A 26,306-nucleotide genomic window follows, 5' to 3' on the forward strand; every position below is an offset into this window, starting at 1 on the left:
ATTTTATTATTTACGATTTATTTTTTCTTTAATTTATTTCATTATTTTTAAATCTACGTGACTTTACCGAAAGAAGCAAGAATATGAATCTGGATTTTTGCTTATTAATTTCAATTTTTTATTTAAATTTTTCAATTTGCAGAATCTACACGCCACGTTGGTGGCCAGCAGATGGCAGCATCTACACGCCATAATCTTTGTTCATCTTCTTTGGTTCTTTCAGTAAAGTCACGTAGCATGAGAATAAAATAATACATTTAAAAAATAAAATAACACAATAAAATTCTCACAACGTTTCGGCCACAACACAAGCGGCCTTCATCAGGTGAAGGGACGAGACTGTCTGGAGGACAGCGCTGGAGCAAACAAAGCCAAGCTCAATTCGAGACCTTTAAGCTGTGTGAGAAGTAACAAAGCGCCTTGACAAAGGAATTAGCATTGAATTTAGCATTGAAATGGCTGAGTGATTAGCTTGTGACTGGTCACAGATATGGCTATGTTAAAGTCAAAGCATACACATCCACAGAGGCACCCCTTTACAAAGGAATTAGCATAGAATTTAGCATTGAAATAGCTGAGTGATTAGCTTGTGACTGGTCACAGAAATGGCTATGTTAAAGTCAAAGCATACACATTCACAGAGGCACCTAGTAAAAATCAAACCGGAAAATTTAGCATTGAAATAACTGAGTGATTAGCTTGTGACTGGTCACAGAAATGGCTATGTTAAAGTCAAAGCATACACATTCACAGAGGCACCTAGTAAAAATCAAACAGGAAAATTTAGCATTGAAATAACTGAGTGATTAGCTTGTGACTGGTCACAGAAATGGCTATGTTAAAGTCAAAGCCTACACATCTGAGCTATTAATAGTAACTGGGTCAGTGTCTACTTCAAATATTGTTCAGGCTCAGGAGACTTCCAAAGTTATTCGTGATGTTATACATTTGGTTCGTTTTGAGCATAATCGCGACCTTATATAATTATTACGTGATATACACGCTGAATATACGCACACAAACATCGTGTACACGTGTGTCGTGTCCTCTATTGTCCATATAGACGGCTTGTGCTGACGAGAGAACGATCTTAACGTACAATGTCGTGACATGTATCAGCCCTTTGTCGATCCAGCGTTTTGATAGAGGCCTCCCCCACACCATGTCGTTCGTGGGAGTTGTTTAACCATACTTCACCATGCCGGTCAATGCGGGTTTGGTGAAGTGAGGAGGCCCAGAAACTTGTATATGCAGATACGAGTTTGCCTGTGCTTGCATCTGCAGAATTACATTCTCACACATCTTCAAGTGTAGTTTAATACTTCTAAAAATGCATTTATTCTTGAGGATTCCATAAAGTACTGTGGTAAAAAGAAAACAACTTGATTTGAATAAATTTCGATTTACAGCTTTCGTGACTGCAGGGATTCATCTTCTTGGTTCTTTCGGTAAAGTCACGTAGAAGGGAAATAATAAAATAATAAAATAAAACATAATAAAATTCTCACGACGTGTCGGCCACAACACAAGCAGCCGTCCTCAGGTGAAGAAACAGAACTGTCGGAAAGACAGTGCTCCAATGAACACTGCTAAGCTTGGCAGCATATTTTAAGCTGGGTGGGAGGAGCAGAGCGCCTTGCCAAAAGAGTTTACATATCAACAGAAGAATTTAACATTGAAGTAGCTGTGTTAATGTGATAGATTAGCAGGATGGTAAAGTCATAAATTAGCATGTAACTGGGATATTAGCATGATGTTAATGTGAGGAATTAGCATGTAACTTGTCACGGAAGTAGCTATGTTAAAGTCAGAGTTTATATATCAACAGAGGCATTTAGTATATTGACGCTAAAGAACTGCAACTACCCAACTATCATACAATAAACCGATGTGAAAGAACTAAATATAAACTACATCAATATAATCAATGTACTCAATATATTCTCCACTAAGCTGAGCTACTAACAATAAGTTATTATACATTACACTTCTATGTCGCAAAAATTATTATAATATGCCTCCAAATAATATTTGTATTAAAAACTGCCATAGACAGACACCAACATTGAATTATACACTGCGTTACTATACACTACCTTAGATTATAATAATATTAGACTTGTAATATTACACTATGTATTATTTTACCAACCCTACTATACCACACTGCTGTATATTGACTATACAATTACGATACTATATAATACCAAATAAATAATATTAAACATTACACTGAGTACTTTGTTGAACAGGGAATGCTTTGAGCTTGTGGGTTGAATCCATCTGTGTGGAGTTGTGTTATTTCTCCATATGCAAGGTGGGGTCTCTCTGGGTTCCACTCACACAAACATCTCAATGCAATGGGACCTTTCTGAAAATGCAGTACTTAGACTCAATGAAGCTTTCCTGGGTAACTAGTTGACATTGTAATATTAGCATGAGAGATAATGACGTTCACTTATAAGTGCCATTAATAGTACTATACTGTACTTTTAATGAAGACTATTTTACGTAGTTTTTTGTAAAAAAGTGTCCATTCTCAAAACTTTTTGAGGTGTCCGTCTGAAGTTCGTCACGCGGACGTCTCGAACGGCTGACTCCCCTCCTGCGTGGACCGCGATGATTTTTGAAGAAGACTGTCTTGCTACCTGAATCCCCCTCCCTTTATCCCACCTACAACAAAGGAATTTCGCCGTTTTGCTCTCTTGGCCTCCCGTCCAATCAGGGGCTCGGATTTTCCCGCCCTTTCGATACCGGGATCCCAGCTCGGGTGATGTCGCCGCAGTGATCTCTCCGACGTCCGCTCTCTGTTCTCCCGCTACCAGTCCACTGACCCGTGCTTGTGCGTGTGTGGTTCCACTCGCGGTGGCACGATGGCCCTTGCCGTGACCATGCAACTTTAATATTAGGTCATGGCGCCGCAGTGCATGTCAGCTACAGGGGGAAGATCGCCCAATTTCCTGGCCGCAGGAAACCATGAAGTTCGATCCCATTAGGGACTTCTGGAAAAAAACCTATCGGCCGGGTGACCTCCCCTCCCGGCTCTACGTGGGGCGTGTGTGCTTTCATGCGGGGGGGGGGGGGGGGGGGTGGTGGCGAGGGTGCACCGCGTCGGCGTCGGAATCCCCCGGTGGCGGCTTCACGGTGGTGGGCACGGCCTCGGCAGAGCGGCTCTGCTGCGGCGGCCTCACGACTGTGCAGTGGGCAAAACGCGGACGTCTGAGAAGGCACCGGCCCCGGGAGAGTGGCGGGAAATCCGAGGCATCGGTGACGGCGTCGCGGCGGTGGGCACGGCTCCGCTGGAGCGGCTCCGCTGCGGCGGCACCACACCCTGCTGACTCAGACTGATTTGGGTAATAGTGGCTCGCAGACACGCCGGGAATAAATCGTTAGTGATCGATAACAGCCTCGTGTGGTTTCTACGAGTGTGGGGAAAGTGCATGGTAGTGTGTTTGCGCTCGCCGTAACGCGTGTGGTCGGCGCGCGGTGTCACGGTAGAAGAAACGCCGCGCCCGAAGGACTCGGCGAGTGAGCGCTTCGTCCTGTGACCCCGGACTCCCGCCCTGCTGCGTGCGGGCTAACACCAATCCCGAATATCCGCCCCTCCAGCCCTTTAAATAAACTCCAATACAACCCCCCAATCGGCTACGCATGTACGAGTGATGTCCCTGCCCTCTGACCCCCGACCCCCCCGTCCTGCGCGTGCGATTGGTGTGTCGCTCTAAAACCGACTCCAAATCCCCGCCCCGCAGCCCTTTAAACAATCTCCATTGCCCGCCCTCGGCGGCAACGCGTGTGCGAAGGACGTCATTCCCTCTGACCCCTGACCCCCCGTTCAGTTCGTGTGAGTGGTGCGTGGGGTTGTGTGAGCGGAGACGTCGCGTTTGAGTGGCTGAGAAGCGACGGATTGATTCCAGGCAGCCACGTGCCAGCCCCGAGCTATGCCCCACAAACAGGACCCGCGGACCCGAGGGGCTGCGGCGTGAGGGGAGGAGCCGGAGAGCGGCAGCCCTCTCACCGCGAGCGAGGAGTCGAGTAGCAGCTGCTCTCACTCGAGCGAGGAGTCCGGAGCCCGCAGCCCTCTCGAGATCAGCCCTCCCCCGGGGGGGGAGCCGGGGGCCATCGTCCCCCACAACTGACAACCTGTGTACCAACTGGCCGAGCGAGAGTTTGTGTGTATTTGAGCGTAATCGTGCCAGTGTTTAGCTGTACCAGGGAGTTTGATGCAGCAGAGTGTTTCGGTGTAGCAGGGTGTCCGGATTGTGCCGGCACACTATCCTTCTATCCGTAATGTCGTAGGGTGAGCTCCATTAAAAGTTTACTCGGACCCCAACCTGTCAAAGCGCCTAATCTCTGAACGTAGTTCTCAACATCGTCCCTCACCCATGCTACGTACCTTTGAGACGTCCTGCTTTTACAAATGTTGATGAACTGGAGGGCAAAGGTCTGGAGGACCCCACATGGAGTCTGGTTTCTCACACCCGAGCCTCCTGTGACATTTCTGGAGGCTTCTCTGGGATCTTTGTCCCATTTATTGAGTGCGGATTTGGCTTACTTCTGGCTTCATCCCAAGACGTCATCCAGTTGGGAAATACCCGAAGGTTGTGGGAGTCGCCCCGTGCTTCAGTTTATTTCCAACCCTCGCAATGGCCGGATGCTCACCAGCCGGAAGTCTTTTGCTGCATACACCACGACCGAGGTGTTGAGAGCAGCCATCTCGTGGCTGGTCGGCAATGGAAATGGTATTATCGATTAGGGGAGCATGAGTCTGTGGCGTTGGTGGTGCTGCTGTCACGGAGGCGACACGAGTTTAGGAAATTCAGTTTTGTGGGTTTCCTGTAGGGAGCACTGAAAGATCCTCTATTCCTCTTTCTCCACCCTTTGTCTGTTGTCTCCATGTCCCCGTTCAACTCTTTCTACGCCGCTTTCCTTGAATGTGCAGCCGCCTTTACGGCCTCCCCTCTCCCCTTCTCTCCACCTCCAACCCATCTCCGTCGTAATCTCCTTCCCTTTGTTCAGGCTCTTCCCTTTCTTCCTCAGTCTATGGATGGGGTTATTGTTTATCGGGCTCTTATACAAAAATGGAGCTTATTTTAGCCTTTGAATTGGATTTTCTGTTTTCCTTCGGTAGTGTGTTGCGCACATAGGGAAGATCAAGCCACGCCACCGGTTCCCATTATCAAAATCTTTGTCAACTTGTCTCCCTCGGTAGGAATGCCTTTCCTTCTCCAGCAGGCAATTGTCTTCTCTCTCTCACCTCCGGTATTTCTTCCGATGCGCTATCTTAATCTCGCTTGCTGTGTGTATCGACTCTATCATTCAACAAGGGCAAATTTAAAAATTTGCTTTTTTTCCTGTGTCGAGTGGTGGCGGATTTTAACGACACGTTTCTATATGTACGCGATCTAACCCAAAAAACACCTCTATGGATAATATTGGACCCGAAAGCCTACGTGTTAAACCAAAATTTAAAATATATACAAAATAACAATAATTTCTAGATGTCCTCATTCACATCGTGATTCGTATGAAAAGACATGAGATGATTGAGACATGTAAAATCATAAACTATTTATTTATATATATACAGAGAGTCTTCGACTGCAATGTCCTTGTCCACGTGCAAACAGAGTTAGGATAGCAGCCTCCTTTAAAAGTCAGAGCAGATTTATACACTGTAGAAGACAGTTGACGAATCCTCGCTGCTTGATTCCTCCTCGGATCCCTTCAGCAGTGAGGCGTCACCAGTCTTCTCTGCCTGCTCATTCTCCATGTGGCACCGCTGGGGTGGGTGCAATACGCCAGGAGACTGCTTATGCAGCGAGCAGCGAAGCAGGCCCATCTCTGCCTGCTCATCCTCAACGTGGAATTGAGGCGATGGCGGTGAGCTGGGGGCATCGGTGAGGAGGGTGTTACGGAGACGGCCCAGCTCTGCCTGCTGCAGAATCGTCTGTACGACGAAGCGCTCGCGGCGCATGCAGGCGCGCACATGGGATGGCGTGTCCGGGATGATGTATGCAATGCAGGCCTTCGTGAGTAACACCACGTGCTGCACACGTCCACACACAGGTAAAGGATTTTCAGTTTCAGGATTTGCATGTAAAGGGTGCTTACTAAATATAATATGGCAGCATCTCAAAGTGCTTTACATCTCAGGTCAACTATTCCGGTGACCTGAAGCCTAGGGATATTATATTGTTATGTCGTTTTTCCCAATTAATTTAAATCATTTGAGTAATTTTTGAACATTTGGCAAATTATACCGAGGCACTTTTTTTGAATTACTTAATGGGTTTTTTTACGTTCACTATGCAGCAGGCAACATTTATGATGTGCAGTTAATGCACCCACCGTATTCACCTGGGCAGCCGCAAATTACCGCAACAATCAGCAAACACACTCGGCCATGTCACCACTACAAAGATTCCCTGTGTAGCCTTTCACAGACTGAGACAAGTGCATCTATGAAGGGTGGCACAGTGCCTGTGGGGGTGGTGTGCACCTTTATCTCGCCAGTGATGATTTTCACACACTTCATCAAGTACTCATTTTAAGACAGAATCAACTTAAGGGAAGCTCAACACTGGTTCTAATATTTTCCACTGTTGTTGGTTGTGGCCAGAAATAGTACTCCGGTCACACAGGATTGGTAGCGCAGTTCACAAACAACAACGCAGCCGCTCCCCTTCCCACCCACACGCACACATGCTTACGTGTGACAAATTGCATCAACAACATGAATCGTCTGCTGCATGATGAAAGTGAGTATTGTATTACCACTATTATTTGTGATCTCAGAAATACTGTGCAATTGTGAGGTGTAATAGCATTACTGGCATTATCTGTAATGACCCATTGACAATGATCACGGTTTGCTCTGCTGACCTTAACAACTGCTCACAGATGAGTCTATACGATGGTGCAGTAGTGTAAGGCATTGCACACTAGACTTGCAATCCAGAGGTCACGGGTGTGAATTGATCTTTGGTCGTGGGAGTGTAAACAATGGTGAAAGTTTTTTTACATTCCACTGCCTCTATCCACCTAGCAGTGTAAATGGAATACATCCAGTCAATTGGTCGGCTGAGTTTGGTTCTGTCCAGTGTGGGAACTCCCACATCTTCCCAAGACGTCTGACCAGTGTGGAAGAGCAGTAAAAACACATCTTAAGGGTCTCTCTTGAGCTCCCTATAGCAGGAGCGCTTTTGCCATCAGTGACATGAGCAAGTAATTGGAGGGCTGTACCTTTATCTTTCAATGGGTTTATGAATGTGTGTGTGTGTGTGCATGTTGATGTGTACCTGCATGGCAATGACGAAGGCCAGCTTTGCCGTCAGTACTTGCCAGTACTGCTTGGTGACGGAGTAGGCTTGGGGATGATCCGGCGGGTAGCGATAACCTGGATACCTACACACGTACAACCACGCATGGACTATATTGAGCAAAGTGCCTCGAAAGTAGAGTTGGCGCTAAATTGAACAATTATGGTTGTGCACAAATGGTATATGCGTTCACAGCCCTTAAAAAAATCCGCTTCTGAAAGAGGGCCTTCCCACAACATGCAGCTTGTGGGGGCTCTTTTGACAATGGTTCACGCTGGTCCATGCCAGGTTGGTGAAGGCAGGGAGTACAGATAATGGGAGAGCAATATAGCACAACTGTTAATTTTGCTGAACTACCCACTGCTGACAACCTAGCTCCACAGTCGCCTACTGCACCTGCATTGTGCATGGTGATCATCAATCTAACCACGAACAAGGCTCAAGCCGGCTTGACTTCCGGAATCTAAGATCAGCTGTATTCGTGGTGATTTGATCATAGTCAAGTAAGGTTATATTAAATATCGATCAATATGGTTATATTGATTATAGTTGTGTATGCCAGCAATTCAAAAACGTTAGAGAAAAGGGTTGGTAGATCGCATCAATTTCTTAACTATCTGTGCTGAGGTGACCAGAAGATGGCTGTAGAGCAAGTGGTTTCATGTCTGTGTGAACCTTTAAGCTTCATTTCATTATCATGGGTTCTCCAGGACCTCTTATTGCATCCCACATGCATAAGACCACCTTAAACTGGAATCCCAATGCACGGTCTTCCTGAAAAGGGATCCTGAGACTCAATTAAGCAGCCGTGGATCGATAGATAAATAAATAACATTACTCTTTAGCAAGGTAACAATGAGCTAGAATTTATATCAATCTATTATTATATTTCTCTAAGTGGGACTTTGGTTGTGAAGCCACCCCACCCGTACCCACTGCTCCCCCCCTCCAATTCCCCCCCCACCCCCTTTACTGTCCCCACCCACCATGCACACTCTTCCCCCAACCCTACCACAACCCCTTACTACCCAACTAAGCCAAACCCTGTGTCCACGGTAAGGGGCAGGGCATAAACAGAGGTGAGGCCTAGGGGAAGTGTGGGTCTTAAAAGGAAAGTCACGGAGTGAAAAGAGGAAGAGAACGAGCCTAATCAGGAAGGGGCGGAGCCAGGAGGACGCCACACCCAGAAGGATGTCGCATCTACCTGGACAACACACCCAGACATCAGTGCATCACATTCGCAGGGACGGCACCCCCGATAGCTGGGCATGACACTGAATGGCACAAACCTGCAGGTTGTGTGGATTGCCGGATCAAACCAGGCTGGCAGGATGTTGGGATAATTTTGCTCCTTGAAGTCGCTGATCTTGAAAATTGAAAAGCTGTCCTCCGTGTACCCATGCATTGTAGGCGAACCTGTGCCATACTCTGCTGAGTATCCATAATAATACACCAGGCGTGGGATGATGTCCGTTGTGAACGCCAAGATGCATGACTGTGGAATTAGCATACGGAGGCACAGCGATAGCGGTCACTTAGCATGCAATGATTTGACCAAGGCTTCTGAACATCTTACCTTGGCAATTACATTAATTTTCACAAATACAATTTGGGGGGTTGCTGCCAGAGTGAAATGGTTACCATATAAGGACTTGCAATCTGGCAGTCGTCAGTTCAGTCTCCTGACACAACAGTTGAAGCAATGGATCATTTTCTTAAATCTCCCCCACCTCTGTCCAATTAGCAATATAAATGGGTTCATCACTGTTTTAGCACAGGTAATTCCACATCTTACAACATGTCTGGTCATCATGGAAGAGTAGGCCAAATACCGTGTAGAGGGGTTCTCTAGAGCTACCTTTAGTTGAGGCCCGTCTGCCAGCAGTGACATGAGCAAGCAATTGCAAGGCTTTACCTTTTGCGATTTTGGGAGAGAGTGGATAGGAGCGGTGGTGCAGTGATTCGTGCACTGCACTTTGAATTCAGCACACATGCAATTGACTTCCAGCTACGACTAACATCAGTGACGAGTGATACCCGAACCGCTCCTGGTCCCCCACTACACCTCTTCTCAAACCTGCCATGACCAGAATGGTGAAGTATGGTAAAAAGAACCCACACGGCTAACATGACATGTTATGTCACTCATAAGATGGGATACTGAGCGAGAAAGCGAGCGGACAATCTGGCGACTTACATTGGTGATTACAGAGAGGGTGGCAATGAAACTCAGAATGTCGGCCCAGGCTCCAATTCCTCTTGCTCGCGAAACCACAGGCCTCCTCATCTTCGTTACGAGCTTCCACGCGTCGACCCGCACTTCGATGATGTTGTTCAGCAGTGCGAGCAATGGCGCAAGTGGAAATGATGCCACGAAGAGAGTGACAAACCCGAATTGGATAACTGGGGTATATTTTGAGAATGGGTAGGGGGGCAAGGATAGGATAATGAGTGAAACAGGATATAGACACACACTCTTAATGCTGTTATGTTGTGATTACTTTAAGCAAACAAAACATGTTTTCAATGCATTGAATGTGTTTTAGTCAAAGGAGACCCCAAAATATGATCACATTTTCGTATAATTTGTTCACAAAATTATCGTGTCCATTACATTGGCCACTGAGATGCGACCAGCCACTACCATCTTTAATGCTCAGCTCTGGTTCACCTGGGTTTCTTTCGCACCATTTTCCACCACTAGGTGGCTATAATAACTAGATCACATCCTGTATTGAGGACTCCATTAACCGTACCACACATTTTTAGGCATATGCACTGTGGCTGAAATGCCAACAAATCACAGCAGTTAACCACAGTGGACATGATGCACAAGAGTTTTAAATAAATAGTAAGGGGGAGAAACGTCAACCCAAGCTGACCAATGTAGCTGCATTGGTTAGCAGACAAGAGGAGCAATTATGTGCTCCTATTGTTTCTAAAACTTAACTCCGTACATATGCACATACGCGCATGCTCAAAGACAATTGTGTTACAGTATATCCATAGATTGGTGCCTATGGCCAAATCACCCAGTATGCGTCAGATTTAATCAGATCCCAGAAGTTAAGGAGAGCTGAGCCTGAAAATTGGTTGGATGGGTGACCATGCAATAGTTATTGTGGGGTTGTGAGCAGCAGAGGACAGTGCAGCAAATTACATTGTTGTATTGTACATCTAAGCTCTTACATCTGTGCTCCCTGCCTTCAACAACCCGAAGTGTGGGTAATTTCCCTCCCACAACAATGTCCGACAGATACACAGGGGCCGTACACACGTGCCTATATAGTCAAATGATACCCAATTGTGTGTTTTTTTTAATAATAAAGTAAAACGCGTTGACTCCGTAGTGTGATCCTCTGAGCTCATTGTACCCATCTCGAGGTATTCATCAAAGAGTCCAAGTGGGCTCTGGGGCTGTAGGTCCATGTCTTGCTCCCAGCGCGTGTAGACAGCCTCAGGCCTTAGCTTGGCCCGACGCTGGGCCCACCAATTGCTGAACCATCTGGGGAATTGAGGGGGGAGGTACGCATGTGGAGACACAGAGACACCCTTACACACGTGCATATCCATTTGTTCATCAACTTTAGGTTTGGTATTTCATAGCTTTCCACTGCGTTTTCAGGTTGTATCATGTGAATATCCCAAGCACGTGGAGCGAAACGTCAAGACATGCCAAACAATATGCGATGACACAAAACATGTCAGAGAGCTGTACAAAACAACTGCTAAAACCTAAGTAGTAGCTGTTTTTCATTTAGCCCGTTGTCAATCCACTACACTATTTCAGTCATGGGAGTTGCTTGTCTAATATTATGAAACTATGTACGAAGCGTCTGATCGGAATATCGCATGATACTAACGAGGTGAACTTTGTCCAGTTGACTGGTGTTCACTGCTTAACCAGTGCACACTGCTAACAAGCTGTCGACAGGACTTTTCGCTGAATGCGTTTTCACACAACACATTTTCATTGTAACATGGTTCCTATATTTGGGAAAACTTTTCACACAACGTGGAACGTGTCCATTATAATGTGGAATGCACACTGTTAAAACGCCGAATGCGGCCATTATAATGCTTTCCTGAGCAGTCGACGATGAACGACTGTCTTGAGTTGCGCGGCTGAGCAGTTTGATAAAGCATGCCGAATGATACAGTAACACGGCAGCCTAGCCTGAGTTATTTATCCCACCATGGGATGACTGCAGGTTGATTTTACTGTGCTAATGTGATTAACTTAGTAATTCCTTCCTTTGCGCGTTTTTACTTCACGCGGAAATTTTCAGGAACGCATCTACCGCGTTACACGAGGAAACGCCGTAATCAGACTTCACAGCTATCATGTGTTCATGCGATACTTACGGGATGATGACCTCCTGAAAATTGCCAACCATCTGCTTCACTACCATGATGACAGTGAGTTGAGAAGTCAGTTCAAAGAGACAGCCGTTTGGGGGACACTGGAGGGGGGATGAGGTGGAGAATAGATTCAGGTTAAACACTGAAGATATGAAATATTGGGTAATACATATATGGATACCACACATCATTTCTAATGATCCTCTCACATTCTTCTCTTCAGTCAATTGCACACTGCAAAACTGACGGCTCCATATGTTAGAGGGGACAGTGATTAAGAATATCAATATTCTCCAGATTATAAGAAACACTTTCCCCCTCCCCCTCATGTATTTTAAATAAAGAAAATGGTGGCGCATCTGATAATGTTTTGTTTGTTGTCCTTCCCCCACACATCCGATGCAGGCTGTGTACGGTGCAAAATAAGTTCAACACACAACATGCATACTGCAGTTGGTGTTTAGTATCAGGTGAGTTTAATTGCAGAGCATCGTCTAGTAAATATAATAATCGTAAAACATGAAATTAAGTTGGTAGAAAACACAGAGGCACTTAAATAATAAGCTGTATTCTTTATCCTTTATGTGTATTGTTTTTGAGAGGATATCAATCAATGAATCGCCCTCGTGACGATTTCCTACAAATCTGCAGCAGGAGAAGTAGGCACCTTAATATAACACCAAATGTACTCATTATAATCATCTCATGTGTCAACAAGTCTGCCTTCAAACAGAAACATGAGCAACAGATGCACATTTTGGGCAATGGACTTTCTTCCGAGCATAGAGTGACTGCAAATACTCAGGGTGACTCTGAATGGCAATTATGTAAATGTTAAACTACGTGTCATTAACACTGTCTTAATGACATTGATTTAACGTGTGCACAACGCAATGCTGCTTAATTCCTTACTCCAGAATTCGTTCTTGATATCATATTACGGGGCCGTTCTCTAACACAACGTGCTCCACTGCGCCACAGTGAGTCATAGGTAGTGGCTAAACATATCCTTGAGGGGGGCTGAAATACTGTACATTTTTAAGGATGATCAAATATATAATTTTAAATAAATGGCGTTTGATAAATACGGTATATAATTGAAAATGTCCAATGAGAGACCACAAGGGTACTACTTGCAAAATATGTGATAAACTAACACCCTCAAGTTAACTGGGTTACCAATTGCATCAGTCTAACACGTGTTCTGCTCGTGGTGACCTCGTGCTCTCTCAAGTCTGGTTTCGAAAACTGTTTTACTCCGGAGACTGTGTTAATGCTAGAGCTGGTGACCAGGTGTGAAGACAATGAGGCCTTTTAGAGTTCCAAAAGAAAGAGTCCTTATTTCGACATTTCACCAACAGCACGGTGTGAAGACAATTGTTGGGAAAAATATCAACTACAAAAGTAAAACATAAAAATGTTGTACAAACAGCATAGAAAACAGAGGGGCCAACCCCTCAGATCTACACACCTCCTCGATTCTCCATTTTCCAAAGTAAGTGTAGCTTCCGGGGAAGCCGATGAATTTCCCCTTGAAAAATGCAATGTAGAAAGACGCCGAGTAGAAGTTGACGAACTGAAATAAGAATTTCTTGAACGTCAGCCGATACTCATATTCTCCTTGCGTCTTGGGCATCTCTGTGGGTGTGATACAAAGGCACACATGGACACAAACATCAAACAGGGCAATCAGTTTTGATGTTACTTTCATAGTTTCTGGCACACAGGCTACGAGAAGCCACTGATAATGATGCCGCATTGAGGAATAGCAACATTTCACAATGTAACGTGCTTTGATATCCATTAAAATGAATTTGAAGATCAAAAGTTAATTTCAAAGATGTTGCTGGGGAATGAGTGACAGTGCACAAGTTGTTTACCAGGTGTTGTTCACCACATTCGCCCTGTGGAGTGTCCTTCAGTCTCCATTTGCAATTAAGCCATTTACACTGTCCGTATGATGTCTGAAAGCCAGTGCACTTGATTCTCAAATATCTATAAGGTGTATCTTAGTAATTATCATGGGTCACCTTTCAGAGGGGGTGCAGGCTTCAGCAGGATAAATTACTAATAAAGGGCTCAGTAGCTGGCAACATGAGCAACACAAGCAGATAGCTGACAGCTGACTAGAAGGTAGCAATGCAGCAGTGAGGGTCAGCCCACAATTACATTCAGTGATTCAATGGATCGAGAGGTGAAATCAGAGTGCTAAGTTGGCACCATTGAGATCCTGGGTTTAAATCCAGGCAGCGGCCTCTGGTAACATGTGTTCTCAAGTGCAGTGAATTGATGGCTTCAGGACGGTTACTAATGATGGCATATACATTTGTAACATACACCATTTGGTTCATCACTTAATTTGGTGAAATTCTAGTTGTGAGAATGAGCAATTTGACTGTTACGAGATTAACATTATATTCCGTAGTAGTGTGGATTGAAAAGTGCTTCCCCCTAATGTGTGAACCAGAGTTCACTTGAATGAAGGGTCTCAGAGGTAGCTCAGTGATATTCACTTCTAGGGCCATTTCATGACATTAAGGGTTGCACTGGTCTACAAGAGATCCCATTGGATACTTCATCTCAAGACACGATTCTGATAGCCCAATCGGAATGAAACTGGAGGAAAAATTTAAGAGAGTTCTGACAAAAACAGGCAGTAGTTGAACAAGTGACTGGATGATGCACTGATGCTGCTATTCATGGCCCCATGGTGCAAGGTTAAAATCATGATGACATTTTTACAGCGACATTATTTACCATGCACAACATTTATCCAAGCTTCAAATTTACATGTGTTCTCTTGTGGCGTATAATAAAATAAACATATGCAAACCGTGATGGTGATGACACCTACCCAGATCAGTGAGGACGAGGGCCAGCTTGTCGTAACCTTTGTTGAGTAGTAATATGATTACGATGTTGAGGATGGAGGCCGTGATGGTGGTAACCATATCAGGTGTGAGTAGGGCACCGATCACCTTGATCTTGGTCACATGATTGGGGATACTCGAGGAGAGTATGCCAAAGATGGACAGGCGGTAAACAACCACACCCAAAATTGCAGCAAGAATCAGGAGGATCTGCCAGTAACACAAGAAACACAGAGGTGGGTGAGATTTACAGTCTTGTAGCTCTTTTCCACTATATAACCAAGCCGTGAGTTAGCTGTGCCGAGCTAGCCTGGTGTGGCTCAGGAGGTGCCAGTTCGTTTGTCTACAGCAGAACCAAATGACTGGCAAAACGTCGTACTCAGATTGTAGATATTGTGAATTTGCTATACTAGTAACGAATTGGCATGTTCTGTTTACGTGAACAACTTTACTAATTGGCTTTGTCGGGTGGTGGTGGGTTTAATGACACATATTTACGCGATCTAATCCCAAAAAAATATTATGGATGATATTGGTCGCGAAAAGCCTACATGTTAAACAAAACCTGAGCTGTTTCGCTAACATCACACACAATGAACGTGTAATGGTAACGTCACGTGGTCAATTGTAGAAAATGATGCAAGGTTATGAAAGGAATTACTATCCCTGGCCCTGCTTGACCTCGAGCCACGTTCAGATGTGAAGTTGAGACCAAAAGCCACAGGGCCAAGGTGAGGCCAAGGCGGCAGCTTTTTAGGCCACAATCAGTGTCAAGGTCACTCAAGGTTGGGTGCGCTAGTATGAGGCCAGTGTCAAGGTCGGTACCTCTAGTAAAACTCCTCGGACTGAGGCCACACACTCAAGGCCAAGGAGCTGAGGAAATCTTTTCCATCTGGCCTTAAGGCCGAGGACTAGTCTCGAGAAACCCAAATCGAGGTTGACAGGAGCAGGTGGATAACATGATATGGCTCATGAGGTATTCATTGCCTTGGGGCAGCAGTAGATATTTCAGGTGATTGGATTGACAAAGGGCTGTAAGTTATATGATTATGCATGTATCTATACCCCCACTTGTAATCACTCAATGGATCACACAGGAGGAACAACATAGTTTGAGAGCGATTCTGACTGGGGGAGCAGCGTGTGGAGGTTGGGATTGGGTCAAGTAAAAATATATATATGTGTATAACCCGTATATGAATCCACTGCTGGATGGTGGCCTCCCCAAACCTGTGCAGGTTGTCAGGGTTATTTTCCCATACTTCACCATGCACACCAGTACAGGTTGGTAAAGGATGGAAGCATGAGAATGCAGTTCTCTGTTGGCCACAAGGTAGCTCTGCAGCAGCCTACAGTCCATTTTGTGCATGATGGTTACCGATTCGTGCAGTACCCAGGCTCAAAACCTGCTTCGCCTCCAAGATGAGGCACATAGCAGGTGACTTGGCCATAGCTCACTGGATCAGGAGAAGGGGTTCAATGTTGCTGTTGAGTTGGCGGACTCACCCAGAACAACACCATGATCCCAGAGAGGCAGTAACGGAACCTCAGTATCCTCTTAGGCATATGAGGCTCCTCCTCCTGCACTCACAATGCACGGACATAGACGGAAAAGCATTTGTATATAGTTTAGTCTGTAGGAGTGACCAATGTTAGTGTGAGCCGTTAAGGTTGACTGATGAACCATTATTTGTTTTCCCCACTACTAGTTAAGCATGCGATGATATAAAGGAATGGATTTGATGGTTCTGATGTCTGAGAGTTGAGCTGGCAGCGCTGAGATTCATTGGCTTGAATCCAGGCAGCTGCCACCAATTAAACCAAGTAGTAAGCCAATCAGCCTGGTCACCAATATTACATTTGTTTCTTTTCTTAATTTGGACAAATTTCACCTTTCAGAATAAAAAAAGATTAGTTTGACCATCATGAACATTTCTTTGTAGCAGGGCTGATGCGAAAGGGCCACCCTCTAGTGTGTGTTCACTTGAAGGGATCTTATAAGTAATTATGTAACATCTGCTTCAGCAAACCTTTCCATAACATAGAGTTCCAAATGGACATTGTTTCATAACGATGCCGATAGGACAATCGGGATAATATTGGGAGGAAAACACAATTGACCAAAGGCCAACAAATATGTTAGAAGAAAAACTAGGAAAACAGTGAACAGTTACACATGCAACATTACAAAACAGAGGTGTGTTTGTGCCATGAGGTAGTCGCCGTGGTGACAGCAAAAAGCATTACCATGGTGATGATGTTACATTTCGTGGTCGTGCAGCGAGCCAGGTACTCGGGCCGGATGGGGTCTCCCTCCTCCGCCGCTGCCGTCAGGTCCCAGCGGTACGCGAGCGATGCCTGGCGACGCTTCCAAAATTCCAGGAACACCGTGGCTGTTGCGACACACCACACGGGGAGGATTTACTTTGAAAAGTAATTTGACTATCGATTGCTCAAGGGTTCAAAAGTTACCTAATGTAGTCTGTTAAATGTAATGTTCAAAGTAACTTCATTAGTACTTTCTTTTTCTTTCAAAAATACCTTTATTGGCTTTTTTTGGTACATTGCCACAATTTTATCCCACTTGCACTGAGTGGCATGGCATGAGATTGAGATTTCTTTTGGATCTATAACAGAGCAGTGCTGCTCTTCGTGTTACAAAACGTTACACAAAAGCGAATGTCACAGAGCTACCTCTGTGATCTCTGATCCACATAGTAGGGGTAGCTCTTTCCCAACTGCTTTGCCACGGAGAGGAGCGTTTGTTACGTGATAGTCAAGCTAACATTTTTATTCTCAGAGCTGGAATGTAGCCAAATTAAGTACAGAAGCAACTTCAACATTATGGATTTTTTGTATTTGTTGTGCAGATATCGGTGATTGAGTTGAGACCATCATCTCGCTATAATTGAAAAACTTGTTTAATCGCAGGTGGCCACTTTCATTTCAACACAGAATCTCAGCGGCGGCAACGCAGCACTCTGAACTCTGAGCCACCTGGCCACTTTGTATTTTTCATGGAATCGCCTTGGGGTAGCGCATTCGTTGCTTGTTGCAGAGGTTCGTGGTTCAAATTATGTGGCTGCCCTGATTAATATTGCCGGTGTATTAATTACACAAAAATACACACCATCTGCTTCACAGTGGACATTAAAGATTATCGGTTATCATTCGTAAGAGTAGGACAATGTGTACAAGTCATGGTCCAAATGTGCCCTCATTGAGCAGTGGGTTCATAATAGGACTGTCAGGATCACTGCATACGAACATTGCAAGACATGATGGTACTGTATATGGTTGTACGTATGTATGTTGAACTTCTTTAACACTGTATGTGGCCAAATGTGCTCATCATCATTGCAAACATGTTGATACTTGTCACTGTGTCTGGACAATGTGTGCCAATGCTTAGAATCACTTACCCCAAAGTCCCATGAAAACTGCGAAGAATATGGTGACCGGATTTTCATACATGTGTGAAGTCTGCAACGGCACAATCAGAGGTGTTAGTCACAATTAAACCTTAAATCTTAGCATCCACGTCTTTTCAATATCAACAGCAGGAAAGTAACGATGCATCGATTGATTTTTAAGTTAAAATAGATTAATCACTCATGAAACATCCATTAAATTGTGGAGATGACAATGCTCTACAATGTCTGATATTATAGCGCTATTCATGTATCAAACAAATCTGTATAAATGTGACAGAAAGAGCAAAATAAGCAATGGGCAGTTCCATGATTGTGGACATACATTTCAGACACTTTAAAGTGAATAATCATTATTTCGGCATGACATGTCAACTAATTAGCACTGAAATTCAGATTTCAAAATACTTTGTCCACTTGTATTGATCGTGGAGAAATACTCATGAAATACATCGTGTCGGATTTACTCAAAGTAACTTTTGCACTCCCGCTGGGATGTGACGATGCATTCATTTTCATGTATTTGTCTAACGATCGACTTAGTCCATTAAAATACCCTATTTGCTAAAACTATAACTAACTACCTTCAAAATGATCACACGTGTATTATTAGTATAATATTTTTTTAACACCCACACGAATGGCAGCATAGTGTTTAGCATGATGTGCTGCAATCTAGTGATCATGGTTAATGTTAATGATACAATCTCAGCAACGTGAGTTGGCTTTGTGATAATGATGCACAGCACCAATAACTAATAAGTATCCTTATTTAGAGGGAACATCGATGGTGTATTTGTGTGATACCTTCGCAGTCTCGCAGGTATCATTTAGCCTCCAAAAGGTGCATTTTTGGTCACACTGGGGACACATGACCAGGGATCCTCCGATGGTGTTGTTGCATATTTCTCCACTGCACACATAGACACGCACGAACATAAACACACTAATGGGCATAATACACTTGGATGAGAAATATAATTTGCCTAAAGGTCATGCCACCTTTGAATGTGTCATACCCTCCCTTTAAACAAAGTCAGACTAAATTATGGGTTCCAACGTCGAGCATTTTCCAAAGTAAAATGTATTTCCTGATGTTTAATTATAATTTTCGTTGATATCAGTGGTGTAACATCTCTATGTATTGATTTCCAGGGGTGTTTACAGCCCTTTTATCAATCCACTTCTGGCTGAGAGCCTCCCCACACCTCGTGGGTCATGAGGGCTATTTAATTCTAGTCATCCCACACTGGTCAGTACGGGTTGTATATGGGAAGCGAAGACTCCAGACACAGAGTACAGCAATGTATTTCCTGCACTTGCTCCCCGCTGTCCGTCATGCAGCTCCACAGAGTCTATGTGTGTAAGTCGTATTATAAGGATACGTTTCACATTTAAACATTTTGGATTTGAATATTTTTTGCTTTTGATTTTCGGATTATTTACAATTCGTAAGAATGTACAATATAATCATGTGAACAAGAGTGACGAAACCCGATGCCACGTGATACGTGTCGTCGTGAGTGACGTCACAATGGGCGATGTCATGTTTTCTGAGCAATCCAAAACAATGTTTAATTTTCCCTGGATTGTCCGAAATATTGTAGCTAGGCTTGATTTTTTGGATTTACTTTTAGAAACAGAGACATTTGGAACATATATACATATACAATATATTGAATGTACTATATTTGTACTGTATATGTATATAAACTGTATGAGATTGTATATATGTGCATATGTACTTTAATAGTGAAATGTTAAAGATGTGGCCCTGAAATTGCTTGCTCATGCCACTGCTGGTGGAAGGTCCTCCACTAAAGAATGCTCTAGATTGCCCCTCGAGATGATATTTGGCCTACTCGTCCATGATGGCCAGACGTCTTGGACACGGTGGGAGTACCCACATTTTACCCCATCACATCTGAACTGCCAATCATCTAACTGCGGTGTCTCCGTTTATACTGCTGAGCGTATGTGGGATAATTGAAGAAACCTAGCCATTATTTCAGCCGCCATGCCAGGTGATCGCACTGGAAATCTATAAACTGCAATTCTAGAAATGTAACTATTACACCATGGCAGCATCCCATGGGATTGTATATAAGTGTACATGTATGTCTATATGTACTTTACGTGTATATGTACTTGTGTATAGCCTTAGTAGGTGCTTGCTGATACTCATTCTTCAGTCTGTATTGCTATACAGGAGATCTGTGTGAGTTCTACATCTGACACATGAGTGTATGTGTGTTTGTATGCATTTGTCTGTATGCATGTGTCGGGCCAGTACCTAGTGATGTCACGGTCATTGCTGAATACTCCAAAGAAAAAGGAGATCAGGCCGACGATTGCAGCGAAGATCAGCATCTTTGTGTAGAAGCCGAGCCATGCAAAATAGAGCCCCACTTGCTCCCCGAAGTATGACCTGTGCCGACAACATCACTCGCACACACAGCGCAAACATCACCAACCGCACATGGCACCAGTGGTGTAGCTATCGAATATGTAAGCAAGGACCATGGGCTGGAGGGAAATGTGAAGAGCAGGGAAGGCATGGGCAAATGCTATTCTGGAACTCCATTTCCCCAGCCGTCTGTGCTATCAACTCCCAGCTAGCATTCAAGTCCAGCCTTAGGACCTTTCTGGACAGGGCAAGTCCCTAAGAGGTACGATGGCCTGTGGTCGAGACTAAGAATGATGTGGCAGTCAAGAGAAGGAATGCGTCTGAGAGGATGTGCACCACAGAGATTTAAGTAATGAAATCAGCATGTGTGCAGGAGCCACATGGATCGTTGCATCAGGAGACTGGGAGAGATGGCGAAGGCTTGGGGAAGTCTTCATCCAGCAGTGGATAGGGCATGAACTTACCGCACAAGGTCAAGAGGCTGCTCCTTGAAAGAGCGCCCGGCTCTCGCCCACTCCCGTCGCAGCGTGTTCCGGTCGCCCAGCGTGTTCGGGTTTTTGGTGGGATGAACAGACTCACTCTGACATGGGGAAAGCAATTGTTAGTCACAAACACTGCATGGACATTCACAAATTACCAGCTCCACCCCCCCAAAACTCTGCCGTGGCGCTGCTGTGGTGTAATGGTGTTGCACACTGCACTGGACTTGCAAAGTTAGAGGTCGCCCATTTGATTTCATGGGAACGACAGTTAAAACAATGACCACGTTTCTTAATCACGCTGCTTCTTCCCAGCAAGCAGTGTAAATGGGTGCACCCACAGTTAATCTATTGGTTGTTCACGTGTTGTGGGATGAAGTGTGGGTACTTCTAATTCTTCCAAAGACTTCTGTCCCACGTGAAATAGTCGACCAAATACCCTTGAGAATGGCTCTCTAGAGTGCTCGTGGAGTCCTTTCCAATGCATGGATATTGAACTTCTTTTGCACCGTATGTAGCCAACCATGCAAATCAGAGGTGTGTTTAGTGAGCTGGGGAACCTGGACACCTATGCGGCGCATCTCTGTGGGACACTAATGTTAAGTATGTGGTAAGCTTTAGACTATGCTATAGCGTCCTATACAGGTGTGCAATTCAGGTGTCGTACATGGGCCTCCCGTAGGGTGTCAGTGTGCCCTCCACCCCCTACCCCCCCAACAACTTACGTCATGCAGTGGATAGGCTGCAGTATAGCAGCCATTTTCAATCATTTGGTTGATATTTAATATGTTCGTGCTGTCTTGTGGCATGGGGTTTTGCAGCATGTAGTGGACCTGTGTGAGCACACATGACACACATGACAAACATAACATGCATGAAACATAGGGCTGGGTGGGTAAGCTATTATTGACTCACTCCACTCTGAAATGTTTCCCCCTCTCCAACCACCACCAGCCTACACAGTTATAATGGGCCCACAACTCTTATTGAGTCCAGACTCGGAAAGGTCCATAGAACACCCCAAAAATTGAAGCAGATATGTACCGATTTCAGCAAGTACAATATCCAGATTTCAAGGAGACATTTTATGCATGCTTCCCATGCACAAAGGCAATTTATTCAGAATACAATACTATCAAAACCCCAAATGCCCACAATATTGGCTCGACAGGATACCTGCTCACCAAGAACCATATCAACAGTAGTCTTTCATTCTTTTGTTGTGCAGGGGAGAGTGATTGAGGGGACGTGGTTATATAATGTGGGCAGGACTTACAAAGGGTGGGGCTGCTAGCTCACCATGTCTCCTGGTTAAGCATCCCAAAAATTTGGTAGCTTTCTCTACAGGGACACATATTACCACAACCCCTAAATCATAAATCCAGGCATTCTTAATAAACCATAATGATTTACACTTCTAACCACATGTCACTCAGAGATCGCAAGTTGCGATACAGAGCTGAAAACTTTAATTAAAATGATAAAAACACGACAAAACCCTATTAAATTAACATGTTTTTGCAAAAAAACCACCCCATTCTAGCATTTTTATACAGCATTATTGATACAAACGTACGATTTGGCTGCGTACGGCCGGTGGGATGAGGACGTCATGATCCTTTATAGGATAGATGTCCTGCTGCGAACGCCGGTAGGGTGCCGTGAAATAGTCCGGTTGTTTGGGCACGGCTCCCGGCTTCAGGTGGTGAATATTTCCCAGGTAGTGAAGAGGCCCACTGTCTGAGCCTGACACCTGGGGGAGGTCGCTCTCCTTGAGTGGCACCTGTTTGATTTTAAATGTATTAAACCCTTTGCCTCGAGCACATGGAATCATCATCAGCCAAAATCAGTCCACGAATGGATGAAGGTCTCCCCAAGTTGTTGCAATCTATACAAGTCCTATAATACACCACTCCTATAATACAAGTCCTTTAATACAACAAGTCCTATAATACAACAAATCCTATAATACAACAAGTCCTATAATACAACGTTCTATACAAGTCCTATAATACAACAAGTCCTATAATACAACAAGTCCTTTAATACAAGTCCTATAATACAACAATTCCTATAATACAACAAGTCCTATAATACAACAAGTCCTATAATACAAGTCCAATAATACAACAAGTCCTATAATACAACAAGTCCTATAATACAAGTCCTATAATACAACAAGTCCTATAATACAACAAGTCCTATAATACAACAAGTCCTATAATACAACATTCTATACAAGTCCTATAATATAACAAGTCCTATAATAATACAAGTCCTATAATACAACAAGTCCTATAATACAACAAGTCCTATAATACAACAAGTCCTATAATAATACAAGTCCTATAATACAACAAGTCCTATAATACAACAAGTCCTATAATACAACAAGTCCTATAATACAACAAGTCCTATAATACAACAAGTCCTATAATACAACAAGTCCTATAATACAACAAGTCCTATAATACAACATTCTATACAAGTCCTATAATACAAGTCCTATAATACAACAAGTCCTATAATACAACAAGTCCTATAATGCAACAATTAATATGCCAAAAGCCTCCACTGCATATCCCACCCACTCTTCAAGTTGTCCCACCAATATCCCCAGTCATGAGCACACGCACATGAGCCAATCTTATCTCGCCATCTCTATGATATACATCATCTTGGGCACGTTCTCTCCTTCTGCTGCCACTCCAATGTCATTTTCGGCCAGCAGACATCATCCCTTCAAGCAACGTGCCCTTCCCGAGCCCATTCACTTTTCTAAAAAGAGTCAATATGTTGCTAATATGCATATTTTTCCAAATGTACGTTTTTCTAATCCGTTTGTATATTTACGTCTCTCGATATCTCGTAATGTCAGTGCTACGATTATTATCGTTGAACGTCATAAATTATAATCATCACAATCATCACCCTCAACATCATACTCTGTATCACATGCATGATCATCGCAATTATCATCACAACCATGATGAATCTTCACAAACATTATTGTCATCACATTCATTATCACCATCATAATCACAATCATCACCACAATCATCATCACAATCATCGGCATCATCTTGATCATCATTACAATGACCATCAGAATCTTGCCTGGATGTGTAGAATCTCGGCATAGGTGGTGAGTGGGTTCCATGGCGCGTGTACTTTCACAAAGGTGGTGCGTCCGCTCACCGACTCCTAGTGGATGGCACGAAGTTCATCGTCAGACTCTAGATGAGTGCATTTAGTTGTATTTATTAGACTTTGTTTGACCAGGTGAGAGTTCAAGGGAACAGGATGGTCTCATTTGGAAGAGTGTCCACGGCCGCGTGGATTTTCGTGCTTGTGTCACGTGTTGTTAGCACCTCGTGCCGATCAACGTGTGGCACAACCCAAAAGCAAATTGCATAATGTACGTGCAGTTATCGAACACTTATTACTACAGTATAAATAGCTGGCATGCCACATTAAGGTGGAGACTGTTATACCCTCCAGTATAAATGGGTAAGCCACAATTAATCCATCTTAAGATTGTGCATGGTGGGGTAAAGTATGGGTATTCGCTATCTCTTTCAAGACGTCTGGCAAGCATAGAAGAGTAGGCCATATACCCTCCAGCGGGGATCTTTAGCGCTCCTAATCAAGGAATGTATGCCAGCAGTGATATTATGAAGCAATCACAGTCTAACACCTTTTTATTTGTATACAGTGTCTGTCATCTATAGCAGAGAGACACGCAGGAAACTTACCTCCTTGGGTTCAATCTCGAGATCTAGCCCCATCTTCATCAGGCTTGCCTGATATTCGGTCCTCTTCTTCTGTCAAACAAAATTGACCATCTGTGTTATACATTGTTCTCAGTTGTGTCACTGTGGGAGTCAAGTCAAGAGGTGAGGAAACTTCTTGAACTCTTACAGTGAGTAGAGCCTCACATGGGAATCAATCAGAGAACGGCTCTGCAAAGTAGCATCACTGAACTGCTTCAGTCGGTGTCACTTCAGCAGACCTTAATAAAATAAAAATTTGCACAGCTCTTTGTCAATCAACTGTTTGAGTTCACCTTATTTGTTACAGGGATGGTCTCACTTAGCTAGTTGCTTTGCTATTTTACAAGGGAGATAGATCCATTGTGCGTGGGTACAATAGCAACAAAATAAACAAAAACATCAATATTGCAGAGAATGCATACTGGGTACTTCAGCACTGTTGTAATAGTTTTCCATTTGGCAGTTAGAATGTGGATATTACATATATCCTGTAAGTTGTGTCTGGGTGTCGGTGTGTGCAATATGAAAGTGGTGTATTTATTGAGGAGTTGTGGATGGAGTGTGATACGTAACGATAATTGATTGTTGTTCGCCAAAGCAGTGAGGCGTATGGTTCAGGGTATGGATGTGCGAGTTGAGTGATGGGAGTCTAGCGTTCATTGACTAGCGTGGTCTGCAGTTGACGATACAGTTTGATAAAGGATGTATACTGTGGATTTAAAGACTCGTATGGAGGTGGCAGGGTGATTGAGCAGTCAGAGAGCTGAGCTGGCACCACTGCGTCAAACCTAGGTTTAGAGGCGTGTGGTGTTGCACGTGGGGAGGGGTGATAATGCTGGGTGCAGGAAGGTGGAGCATTATTTGTAGGTTCCTCGTTCTCACCTGATTGTTGATGGCGTCCTGAGAATGGACCTCATCATCGAACGCGAGGATGAAATCGATCCGACGGACTCCATCGCAAAAGTAGACAGTGTCCTACACGCAAAGGCAAGCACACACACGAATATGAGAGATGTAATAGCTTATGCATGAAATGTATATTTATTCATAAGCTCATGATACATGTATCAGGACATAAGTTAATCTGCTATTTGTATGCAAGTTGTTTATTGCTATGATGATGTACTTGTTTACCCAGGAAAACCTCAATGAGTTTACATTTTTATTTTCAAGGAGGGTCCTACCAAGTTCTGTTTTTTTGCAGTCGAGAACGAAGTTGCTTAGTTTAATTCCAATTGAATAATTTGCATGTATTTTTTCAGCATTGGTACGTTTGGCCAATACCAGTTACACTGTGTCATTTAGCTATGGGAGGAAACCAGAGACCTGGAGAAATGTGTACACAAAGCATCTAGCCCCTGTGCATTATACAAAAAACATCAGTATTTTCTAAAGTGCATTGTGGTAATGCTATCTTAAACCACCATCAAAATAAAGTTGAGCAAATGTGACAGACTAACAGCAGCAGTTATGCAGTGATATGCAACTGTGGACCGGTGTAATCCTCATTCGGACTCATCAGCACAGTATAGTCACCAAAACGCACTGCTGCAAAGGCTGCAAATCTATAAATGAGGAGCAGCCATGTCTACACTTTGGGGCCCATTAGTTGGCGAATGCAAACAACAACTAAATCTGTAAATACCAGGAATCTCCCATCTT

The sequence above is a fragment of the Petromyzon marinus genome, chromosome 11 (genome assembly GCF_048934315.1).
Source record: "Petromyzon marinus isolate PM22_M1 ecotype Great Lakes invasive population chromosome 11, UKy_Petmar_22M1.pri1.0, whole genome shotgun sequence".
NCBI lineage: Eukaryota > Metazoa > Chordata > Hyperoartia > Petromyzontiformes > Petromyzontidae > Petromyzon > Petromyzon marinus.